The sequence below is a fragment of the Bombina bombina genome, chromosome 1, assembly GCF_027579735.1.
Source record: "Bombina bombina isolate aBomBom1 chromosome 1, aBomBom1.pri, whole genome shotgun sequence".
Taxonomy (NCBI): Eukaryota; Metazoa; Chordata; class Amphibia; order Anura; family Bombinatoridae; genus Bombina; species Bombina bombina.
This window is the reverse complement of record NC_069499.1, coordinates 849,942,624-849,955,427: the sequence shown is the minus strand read 5'-3', so window position 1 is coordinate 849,955,427 and position 12,804 is coordinate 849,942,624. Positions and strand designations below refer to the sequence as shown.

At 43.1% G+C, this 12,804-nt stretch overlaps 1 protein-coding gene across 4 annotated transcripts in view; it reads left to right on the top strand.

Annotated features, from left to right (window-relative positions):
• Positions 1-12,804, top strand: part of VRK3 (VRK serine/threonine kinase 3) — a 403,485-nt gene that overhangs the window by 110,324 nt on the left and 280,357 nt on the right. The window lies entirely within an intron of this gene.

Genomic DNA, 12,804 nt, shown 5'->3' with positions numbered 1-12,804 from the left:
GGAGTTCCCTGGCGATGGAAGAAGTGACCAAAATCATTCAATGGGCGGAGACTCACTCCTGCCACCTGTCTGCAATCCACATCCCAGGAGTGGAAAATTGGGAAGCGGATTTTCTGAGTCGTCAGACATTACATCCGGGGGAGTGGGAACTCCATCCGGAAATCTTTGCCCAAATTACTCAACTGTGGGGCATTCCAGACATGGATCTGATGGCCTCTCGGCAGAACTTCAAGGTTCCTTGCTACGGGTCCAGATCCAGGGATCCCAAGGCGACTCTAGTAGATGCACTAGTAGCACCTTGGACCTTCAAACTAGCTTATGTATTCCCGCCGTTTCCTCTCATCCCCAGGCTGGTAGCCAGGATCAATCAGGAGAGGGCATCGGTGATCTTGATAGCTCCTGCGTGGCCACGCAGGACTTGGTATGCAGATCTGGTGAATATGTCATCGGCTCCACCATGGAAGCTACCTTTGAGACGAGACCTTCTTGTTCAAGGTCCGTTCGAACATCCGAATCTGGTCTCACTCCAACTGACTGCTTGGAGATTGAACGCTTGATCTTATCAAAACGAGGGTTCTCAGATTCTGTTATTGATACTCTTGTTCAGGCCAGAAAGCCTGTAACTAGAAAAATTTACCACAAAATATGGAAAAAATATATCTGTTGGTGTGAATCTAAAGGATTCCCTTGGGACAAGGTAAAAATTCCTAAGATTCTATCCTTTCTTCAAGAAGGATTGGAGAAAGGATTATCTGCAAGTTCCTTGAAGGGACAGATTTCTGCCTTGTCTGTGTTACTTCACAAAAAGCTGGCAGCTGTGCCAGATGTTCAAGCCTTTGTTCAGGCTCTGGTTAGAATCAAGCCTGTTTACAAACCTTTGACTCCTCCTTGGAGTCTCAACTTAGTTCTTTCAGTTCTTCAGGGGGTTCCGTTTGAACCCTTACATTCCGTTGATATTAAGTTATTATCTTGGAAAGTTTTGTTTTTGGTTGCAATTTCTTCTGCTAGAAGAGTTTCAGAATTATCTGCTCTGCAGTGTTCTCCTCCTTATCTGGTGTTCCATGCAAATAAGGTGGTTTTACGTACTAAACCTGGTTTTCTTCCAAAAGTTGTTTCTAACAAAAACATTAACCAGGAGATAGTCGTGCCTTCTTTGTGTCCGAAACCAGTTTCGAAGAAGGAACGTTTGTTGCACAATTTGGATGTTGTTCGCGCTCTAAAATTCTATTTAGATGCTACAAAGGATTTTAGACAAACATCTTCCTTGTTTGTTGTTTATTCTGGTAAAAGGAGAGGTCAAAAAGCAACTTCTACCTCTCTCTCTTTTTGGATTAAAAGCATCATCAGATTGGCTTACGAGACTGCCGGACGGCAGCCTCCTGAAAGAATCGCAGCTCATTCCACTAGGGCTGTGGCTTCCACATGGGCCTTCAAGAACGAGGCTTCTGTTGATCAGATATGTAGGGCAGCGACTTGGTCTTCACTGCACACTTTTACCAAATTTTACAAGTTTGATACTTTTGCTTCTTCTGAGGCTATTTTTGGGAGAAAGGTTTTGCAAGCCGTGGTGCCTTCCATTTAGGTGACCTGATTTGCTCCCTCCCTTCATCCGTGTCCTAAAGCTTTGGTATTGGTTCCCACAAGTAAGGATGACGCCGTGGACCGGACACACCTATGTTGGAGAAAACAGAATTTATGTTTACCTGATAAATTACTTTCTCCAACGGTGTGTCCGGTCCACGGCCCGCCCTGGTTTTTTAATCAGGTCTGATATTTTATTTTCTTTAACTACAGTCACCACGGTATCATATGGTTTCTCCTATGCAAATATTCCTCCTTAACGTCGGTCGAATGACTGGGGTAGGCGGAGCCTAGGAGGGATCATGTGACCAGCTTTGCTGGGCTCTTTGCCATTTCCTGTTGGGGAAGAGAATATCCCACAAGTAAGGATGACGCCGTGGACCGGACACACCGTTGGAGAAAGTAATTTATCAGGTAAACATAAATTCTGTTTTTTTACTAGCCATAGCCCGAAAAGCACACAAATTGCTAGTGGAGTTTTCGCTTGCATGTGCATGTGTTCCCACATAAAAATCAGTAGAGAAAGACCTTATTTGCTAAAACGAAAAAAAAGTAAAAAAAAGCGAACACCCTACCATAAGCACCCAGCATAATAACCCCTTAACCACCATCCCCCACATCGCTAACTAAACACTAACATCTAAACCCCCTAATTTAACACCCCCTAACTTAACCCAAATTAAAATACCCATAAATTAACTTAAAAAAATCCAAACTACCTTTTAAAAAAACAACACCTGTAAAATTAAGTTCAAACCTAAGCTTACCTTAAAAGGATAGTAAACACCAAAAATGATATTGTTTAAAAAGATAGATAATCCCTTTAATTACCATGCCCCAGTTTTCCATAACCAACACTGTTATATAAATATACTTTTTACCTCTAATTACCTTGTATCTAAGCTTCTGCTGACTGGCTACTTATTTAAGATCTTTTGACAGACTTGCATTTTAGGCAATTAGTGCTGACTCTTAAATAACTTCACGTGCATGAGCACAGTGTTATCTATATGAAACTTATGAACTAATGCCATCTAGCTGTGAAAAACTGTCAAATGCATTCAGATGAGAGGCGGCCTTCAAGGGCTTAGAAATTAGCATATGAGTCTACCTAGGTTTAGCTTTTAACTAAGAATAACAAGAGAGCAAAGCAATTTTGATTTTTTAATTTAGACTTTACTATCCCTTTAAAAAAAACAAAACTACCATTACTGTAAAAAACCTAACATTACAAGAAATAACCTACCATTTACAAAAAAAACAACCTATCATTAACAAAAAATAAAAACAAAATTTATGCTTACCTGATAAATGTATTTATTTCTCAACACAGTGAGTCCACGGATCATCTCTACTATTGGGAATATCACTCCTGGCCAGCAGGAGGAGGCAAAGAGCACCACAGCAAAGCTTTTAAGTATCACCTCCCTTACCTCAAACCCCAGTCATTCAACCGAAGGAAAAGGAGAGAAAGGAAGTAACACAAGGTGCAGAGGTGCCTGAGGTTTACAAATAAAAAAGACTGAATAAAATAAGGCAGGCCGTGGACTCAGTGTCAAGAAATAAATTTATCAGGTAAGCATAAATTTTGTTTTCTTTCTAATGACACAGTGATTCCACGGACCATCTCTAATTACTATTGGGAATCAATACCCAAGCTAGAGGACACAGATAAGGGAGGGACAAGACAGGGAACCTAAACATAAGGCACCACTGCTTGAATAACCGTTCTCCCAAAGGAAGCCTCAGCCGAGGCAAAAGTATCAAATTTATACTCCTCTCCCAAAATGGTATGCCTAGAAGAAGAGGAATGCTGGGGCCCCAAAGCGTCATCCCCTCCGGGAGTAGCCATGTAAATGGGTGTGTGGGCAGCATGGTCCGCAGACTTGTCATCTACCTGCTGGGGCGCCAAGATGGTTAGGTGTTCATACACACTACAACACCTTTCTAGAAAAATATGTATCTCCTCCATGATTTGCTCCGCAGTTGTGATAGCTAGAGGTAGGACTATGCGCCGGGCTGGAGGATAACACAATAGTAATGGGCCCAAGATGGCCGATTTCAGAGCAACTTGTCAGCGATGTACACACCGGAATTATGAGGGTCCATCAATTCAGTGATGCTCTCGCTAGGACTAGGTGCACAGGTTGCTTGTGCCAATCAATCTTCGTTGAGGGCTAAATATTTGAGCTGGAACGGTCTTCAAATTTGTTTTTTATATATGTTATACACGGAGCTGCTGAAATGTGCGACTGTACTGCTTCACAGTTGGCTCCGCCCCCCTTTAGTGGAGGATTTTAAACTCACTTTTCGCCTCCCCACAATTTTAATTGATGTTGTTGTGTGTGTGTGTATATATGTATATATATATGTATATATATATATGTATATGTGTATCTCTCTCTCTCTCTCTCTCTCTCTCTCTATATATATATATATATATATATATATATATATATATATATATATATATATATATATATATATATATATATATGAGAAAGTCCAGCACCAATTCACTTATATATATGGGTGCAAGCAGTCCCTGTCTCACCTCAAACAGATATTGATAGAAAATGTAGAAATGACTGCAGCACTCCTGGCATATTTTAACAATTTTAATTACAAGCAGTTACACTGCTTGTAATTAAAATTGTTAAAATATACCCGGAGTTACACTGCTTGTAATTAAAATTGTTAAAATATACCCGGAGTGCTGTGCTGCAGTCATTTCTACATTTTATATATATATATATATATATATATATATATATATATATATATATATATATATATATATATATATATATATATATATATATATATATATATATCTATATATATATATATATCTATATATATATATATATATCTATATATATATCCAATTTTAGGATATTATCGCTGGGCAGTGTATACAGGGTATTGTACTGCTGGATAGAGGGGAGTTACATTTTTTCAGTGGTGTTATGTAACATTGTTATGGACTTGAAGCTGTCAGATGAGTGTTTAAGGTGTAACAGTTTTATTTTGTGGAGCTATGAGATGACAGTATGTGGACATGAAATTATATGTTCAATTTAAACGGCCTCTTAGAATCTTTAGTGCTACGTACTTCGAACGCTTTTTCTATTGATGTTGCACTTCTATTAGTTGTGGTCACGTGATGACCAAGTGGCTTCTTGGTCCGCTTGGAGAGGATATTCAGTACTGTCTCATAGTACGTATCCAAAAAGGGAGCGTGTGTTTCTTGGAGGCTTTGGTTTGATTTTCACACAGACATTCTCAGGGTGTATATCGGCTGGGAAATTCTTAAGGATTACCTGAGCAGGCAGACTTTTTTTCACCCAGGAGAGTGGGCTCTTCATCCGGAAGGTATTCTCAATGATTACTCTCAGATGGAGGTATTCCGGAGTTCCGGAACTTCTCAAATACGGATCCAGATAAAGAGATCTGCAAGCAGTCCTGGTGGACGCTCTAGCGGTTCCGTGGGATTTCGGTCTGATTTACCCATTTCCTCCTTTTTCCCTTCTTCCTTGGGTGATAACTCATATCAAACAGAAGCAGGCTTCAGTTATTCTAATTGCTCCAGCTTGGCCTTGCAGAATTTGGTTTGCGGACCTGGTGAAGATGCGGTCCTATCCTCCGTGAAAATTACCGCTGAGGAAGGACCTTCTACTTCAGGGTCGTTTTCTTCATCCAAATATAGATTCTCTGTAGCTGACTGCATGGTGATTGAACGCCTAGTCTTGTCTAGACGAGGTTTTTCTGAGAATATTATGGACACCTTGATCCAGGCTCGTAAGCCAGTAACTCTCAAGATTTACCATAAGGTTTGGCGCACATATCTTTACTTGTGTGAATCTCTGGGTTTTCCTTGGAGTAAAGTCAGTGTTCCCCATATTCTGTCTTTTCTCCAGGAAGGTCTGGAGAAGGGTTTATCAGTTAGTTCCCTGAAGGGTCAGATTTCTGTCCTTTCTGTTCTGTTACATAAGCATTTGGCCGACTTACCAGACGTTCAGCCCTTTGTTCAGGCCCTGGTGAGAATCAGGCCTGTGTTTAAACCTGCTTGGAGCCTTAATCTTGTTCTTCGGGTTCTGCAGCAGACTCAGTTTGAGCCTATGCTTTTTATTAAGTTGTGGTCTTGGAAGGTTTTGTTTTTACTGGCCATTTCTTCTGCTCGTAGAGTCTGAGCTTTCGGCTCTTCAGTGTCGTTCCTTCATTCGGCCCTAATCCTACTTCTCAAGAAAGACGTCTATTACACAACCTGGATGTAGTTTGTGCTCTAACGTGCTATCTCCAGGCTACTAAGTATTTTTGTCAATCTTCTGCCCTTTTTGTAGTGTTTGCTGGCAAACGTAAGGGCCAGATGGCTAAGTCTACTACTCTGTCCTTCTGGTTGGGAAGTGTCATTTGGTTGGCTTATGAAACAGCTGGACAGCATCCTCCTGAGAGGATTACGGCTCATTCAACTAGGGATGTTTCTTCTTACTGAGCCTTTAAAAATGAGGCTTCTGTGGAGCAGATTTGCAAGGCGGCTACTTGGTCCTTGTTGCATACTTTCTCTAAAATTTACAAATGTGTTGTTTTTGCCTCAGCTGAAGCTTCCTTTGGGAGAAGAGTTCTTCAAGCGGTGGTGCCTTCAGTTTAGGTCAGCCTGTCTTTTTTCTCCCTCCCTTTCCATTCTGTGTCCTCTAGCTTGGGTATTGGTTCCCACTAGTAATTAGAATGGATTTGTTGACTCTCCGTGCCATTGGAAAGAAAAGAAAATTTATGTTTACCTGAAAAATTATTTTCATTCCTGGCATAGAAAGTCCACGACCCATCATTATCTAAATTCAAGACGGCTTATTATTTTTATTTATATTTTTTTCTAAACTTCAGGCACCTCTATACTCTTTGTGTCCTCTTCTCTTTCCATATTCCCTCGGCTGAATGACTGGGGTATTATGGGAAGTGGGAGGGATATTTAAAGCTTTGCTGGGGTGTTCTTTGCCTCCTCCTGGTGGCCAGGAGTTGAATTCCCACTAGTAATTAGAATGGATTAGTGGACTCTCCATGCCAGGAAAGAAAATTTATCAGGTAAGCATAAATTTTGTTTTTAAGAGTTATACTGGTCTGCATACATTATTTTTCAGTTGATGGTAACCTAATCTTGTTTATTTTACCTCTGGCAGTTAACTACTTGCTTCCGTAACATTTCAGGGTTTTCAGTGCTTAACTGTCAATAAAAACTGCAAACCTTTGACCAGTAGTGTATATAGATACAGTGCACATGTGATTGTGTCTTGGAAAAGACCAAGAGAATTATATTTGTGCAAAACACAAAACAAGAGGGAATCTGTCATTTAAAATAATCAGTATTTTAGCACAATTATATAAACAAATTTGTAGCATGTCCCTTTTGTGAAGTCTTATTACTGTACCATAACGTGTTACATTACAGTATGACATTTTATCCTAAAGTACTTAGCAGTGCCTTGTACTAATAGCTGTCTGTATTCATTTTATCTCTATATTAATAGCTTTATTTATATGAGTTTTGTCTATAGCAAGTATTTCTTCATTTTCCATCTAAAGGGGAGGAGAGTCCACAGCTTCATTCATTACTTGTGGGAATTAAGAACCTGGCCACCAGGAGGAGGCAAAGACACCGCAGCCAAAGGCTTAAATACCTCCCCCACTTCCCTCATCCCCCAGTCATTCTTTGCTTTTTGTCAAAGGAGGTTGGCAGAGAAGTGGCGGAAGATTCGGAGTAGTCTCTTATGGAGGGTAGTACTCTTCGGAATGGGACTGGAGTTTTAAGTAGTCCTGTCAGCCTCTCAGTGAGAGCTTGGCTGAAAGTTAGAGTCCAGAGATGCAGGGAGAGTCTTTCTGCGATACCATCCCGACTCATTCTAACAGCTCCATAAGCAATCAGCGTTGACGAGTTTCGTTGCCTGCTTTTTACACTCAAGTCCATGTCGGGAGCGATGCTACTACACTGTCACACTTGAGAGGCCGTGTTCCTGTTCCACGGCATAGATTCTGGTAAGAATGTTTCATTTTTTTTATACACATAATGATAACGCAGAAGACAGGGTTACAGTGTGATACCTTTTATCTTTATAGAATCGATGGTTGATATCCCTGGTAGGGGGATTATTGAACAGGGGGTGTCTGTACATAATATTGTTTATTGTGTCATTGCTAAGATATGTGTTAGATGAGGCTCTGGCAATGGGTGGACTTTTAGTTTCATTTCCAGCAGTATTTGCATGGCCAATTTGGCACTTTTTCTCCCTAGTGCAGAGACCGGGTGTGGCCTATTCAACTTCCTCTGCTTGACCGGCGGTTGCAGGAGATGAAGCAGTTTCTGTGGTCCGGGTCATAGGAGGTGGTGAGTGCCCCGGCCATTGGAGGTTATAAAGGTGCCATTTTTCATACAATATATCTAGTCTGTATAAAGGCGCAAGATATGGAGGACTCTTGACGCGTTGGAGGGTACTCCCTCTTTATCAAAGTCTCATACCTGTGTTTATTGCGAGGCGGTTCTGGTAGATACGCCTGCTCAACTATGTTCCACATGCCTTGATAAAGTTACCACAACTAGAAAGAATAGGATGTCTAGTACTACTGAGGGTTCCCCGTCCCGTAACTTGTGTTCCCTACATTCATCTCCGATTACACATGCAGCGCCCCAGGGCACGACCATTTCTCCTACGGGAGAGATCCGTTGGCCGCCAGATTTTGCGGATCAACTCCAAACGGCGGTGTCTAAGGTGATTATCCTCACCTCCTGTTTCTCAACCTCCTACCCTTCTAGATTGTAAGTTCCCACGGGAATAGGGCCCTCGATTCCTCCTGTATGTGTTTGTAAATGCTGTCCTGTCTCTTAGTCTTAGAAGTTTTATATTATTGTTTTATTTAAATGAATTGTATCCATGGACAGCGCTGTGGAATATGATGGTGCTTCATAAATAAAGTATAATAAAAATGATAATAATAATAATTAGTGCCTTACCACATTCTGCTAAACGCAAACGTAAGGTAAAATATGGCGATCCGACCCAGAAGTCATATTATCCAATGGATATTTCGGAAAGATTATCCGCTGACGAGGACGACTCCGACTCTTCGGAGGACGTTCCTTCTGGGTCGGAGTCTGTCATCTAAAGCTCCGACTGCGGAGGTGCCTGATTTTAGGTTTTGGATGGAAAATTTGCACTTTTTGCTGAAGCAAGTGCTTGCTACTCTCGAGGTTCCGGAACTGAAACTACCGGAGGATCCTTCGATTCCTAAGCTTGATAAAGTATATGAGGACAGGGTGGTGCCTCAGACCTTCCCGGTTCCTGTTAAGATGGCTAACATTTTTAAGAATGAATGGGAGAGATTAGGTTCTTCCTTTTCCCCTTCTTCTTCCTTTTAAGAAGCTGTTCCCTGTCCCGGACTCTCAGTTTGAGCTATGGGGCACTGTCCCTAAGGTGGATTGTGCTATCTCTACGCTCGCGAAGCAGACAACGATTCCTCTTGAGGATAGTTCGTCGTTTAAAGAGCCCATGGATAAAAAGTTAGAAAACATGTTAAGAAAACATACAGGGTTTGTTTTTCAGCCGCCAGCAGCGGTTGCTGCGGTAGCCGGATCTCTGTCAGACATAGTTGAGAGGGAGACTCCCCTCGACGAGATACAGGAAAGAATTAAGGCCTTGAGGGTCGCTAATTCTTTTATTTGTGATGCCAATATGCTAATTATTTGCCTGAATGCTAAGGTATCAGGTTTTTCTGTACTAGCCCGCAGGGCTCTGTGGCTAATGTCGTGGTCTGCAGACATGACCTCTAAATCTAGACTGCTATCCATTCCCTTTCAGGGAAAGATTCTGTTTGGTCCAGGATTAGACTCAATCATATCCGCGGTTACGGGAGGCAAGGGTGCTTTCCTACTGCAGGATAAGAAGGTTAAGCCTAAGGGATCTACTTTTTTTCCCTTTCATGCGGACAAGACCCAACGTCAGCAGTCCACCGCAAAAGCGGGTCAGCCAAAGGGCAGTTGGAAGCCAGCTCAGTCTCGGAATAAGTCCAAGCAGAACAAGAAGCCTGCCGACACAAAGTTGGCATGAAGGTGTGGCTTCCGACTGGTCACTGGACCAAATAGGGGGCAGATTATCTCTCTGCTCAGTGGCCTGGTTGCAGGATGTTCAGGACCGCTGACTTCTGGAGGTTATCGCCCAGGGATACAGGATAGGGTTCAGATCTCATCCGCCCAGGGGCAGATTTCTCCTGTCAAATCTGCCTTCCAGACCAGAAAAGAGACGCCTTTCTGGAATGTGTGAGGGATATCTCTTCTCTCAAAGTTATTGTACCAGTACCCCCAGCAGAAAGGGGTTTAGGGTACTATTCAAACCTTTTTGTAGTCCCAAAGAAGGAGGGCGCATTCCTCCCGATTCTAGACGTGAAATGTTAAAACAAGTTTCTGGCTGTTCTATCGTTCAAAATGGAGACTATTAGATTTATTCTGCCCCTAGTTCAAGAGGGGCAATTCATGACAACAATAGACTTGCAGGATGCCTACCTTCATGTGCCAATCCACAGGGATCACTTTAGATTCCTGAGACTTGCGTTTCTGGACCAACATTTCCAGTTTGTGGCCCTTCCCTTCGGTCTGGTGATGGCCCCGAGAGTCTTCATAAAGGTTCTGGGGGTGCTACTTGCAGTAGCTAGATCCAGAGGCATTGCTGTGGCACCCTATCTGGACGACATCCTAGTCCAGGCGCCGTCGTTCAGTCTCGCAGAGGATCACTCGAGGGCCCTTCTTCTTTTGCTCCAATCTCACGGTTGGAAGATAAATTTAGGAAAGAGCTCCCTGATTCCCAGCAACAGGGTGGAGTTCCTGGGAACGATCATAGATTCTATAACCATGAGGATATTTCTCACAGATCAGATTGCGTCCACCTGTCTTGCCCTTCAGTCCTCCTCCCGTCCCTCTGTGGCTCAGCGTATGGAGGTGATCGGGCTCATGGTGTCCAGCATCAATGTCATTCCATTCGCCAGGTTCCATCTAAGACCTCTTCAGTTGTGCATGTTGAGACAGTGGAACGGCAATCATACAGACCTATCCCAACAGATTTCTCTGTACGATCGGACGAAGGACTCCCTCTCTTGGTGGATCCATTCAGAACAACTGTCCCAAGGGACATCCTTCCTGAGACCGTCCTGGGAAATCGTTACCACGGACGTGAGTCTGGCAGGATGGGGAGCTGTTTGGGGTTCCAGGATGGCTCAGGGAAAGTGGTCTCGAGAGTCTCTCCTACCGATAAATATTCTGGAACTTCAAGCAATCTACAATGCTCTAAAGGGTGTGGCCTCCTCTGGGGTTGTTCAGCTTCATCAGGTTCCAGACAGACAACATTACCTCGGTGGTTTACATCAACCATCAGGGGGACGAGAAACTCCCTAGCGATGAGGAAAGTTTCTCGGATACTGGAATGGGCAGCTGTTCTCTCTCAGCAATCGACATTCTGGGTGAGGACTAATGGGAAGCAGATTTTCTCAGCAGGCAATCCTTCCATCCGGGGGAATGGTCTCTCCATCCTGAGGTGTTTGCGGAGGTTTGTCACAGATGGGGGACGCCGGAGATAGATCTCATGGCGTCCAGACTCGATTGCAAGCTACCCAGATACGAGTCGCAGTCCAGGGATCCCCAGGCAGAGCTGATTAATGCCTTAGCGGTGCCTTGGGGGTTCAACCTAGTTTACATTTTTCCACCGTTGCCACTTCTACCTTGTGTAGTGGCTCACATCAAGCAGGAGCAAGTTTCGGCTATTCTGATTTCTCTGTTGTGGCCGCAGAGGACGTGGTTTGCGGATCTGCTTGGGATGTCATCTTCTCCTCCTTGGAGGTTACCCTGTCGCAGGGATCTGTTGATACAGGGTAATTTTTAATATCAAAATCTAGATTCACTGAGGCTGACTGCGTTGGGGATTGAACACTTATTCTTGGCCAGGAGAGGGTTTTCTGAGAGAGTTTTTGATACTCTCGTTCAGGCCAGGAAGCCAGTCACTCGTCGCATCTATCATAAGGTGTGGATACCTACTTGTCCTGGTGTGAGAAGCATGGATATCCTTGGCACACGGTGAAGGTATCTAGGATTCTGTCCCTTCTCCAGGATGGGCTGGAGAAGGGGCTTGCCACCAGTTCCTTAAAGGGACAGATTTCGGCATTATCTGTTTTGTTACACAAGAAGCTTGCAGAGCTTCCGGTTAGTCAGTCTTTTGTTCAGGCCATGTCTAGAATCAGGCCTGTTTTTAGACAGTCCGCTCCTCCTTGGAGTTTGAACTTGGTTCTGAGGATGTTGCAGAGGATTCCGTTTGAACCTATGCACTCTATTGACATTAAGATTCTTTCCTGGAAAGTTCTCTTTCTGTTGGCTATTGCATCGACTCGCAGAGTCTATGAGCTGGCGGCCTTGCAATTTGAGCCTCCTTATTTGTTTTTTCATGCTAAGGCTGTTCTTCGCACTGGTTTGGGCTTTCTTCCAAAAGTTGTGTCTAACCGTAATATCAATCAGGAAATAGTAGTGCCTTCTTTGTGTCCTATCCCCTCTTCTCCTAAGGAGAGGTTACTTCATAATGTATGCGTGGTTTGAGCCTTGAAATTTTATCTTCAGACTACAAAGGATTTCAGACAATCTACATCTTTTGTAATGTATGCAGGGACGTGCAAGGGGCAGAAATCCTCTTCAACTTCTTTGCTCTTTTGGTTGAGGAGCATGATTCGTTTAGCCTATGAGACAGTGGGACATAAGCCTCCTCAGAGGATCACAGCTCATTTGACTAGAGCTGTGGCTTCGTCTTGGGCCTTCAAGAATGAGGCCTCTATGGAGCAGATTTGTAAGGCGGCTACCTGATCTTCCTTACATACCTTTAAGAAATTTTACAAATTTGACGTTTTTGCTTCGGCGGAAGCAGTTTTTGGGAGAAAGGTTTTACAGGCTGTGGTGCCCTCAGATTAGGGTCCGCCTTCTTTTGCCCTCCTGTTTTTCATTCAGTGTCCTATAGAGCTTGGGTATTTGTTTCCACAAATAATGAATGAAGCCATGGACTCTCCTTCCTTTAAGATGGAAAACATAAATTATGCTTACCTGATAATGTTATTTCCATCGTTGGGAGAAGAGTCCACATTTTTGTTCTTCTGGCACCATTATACCCTCATATTTCTCCTACTGTTCCTTGTTCCCTCAGCAGAAAG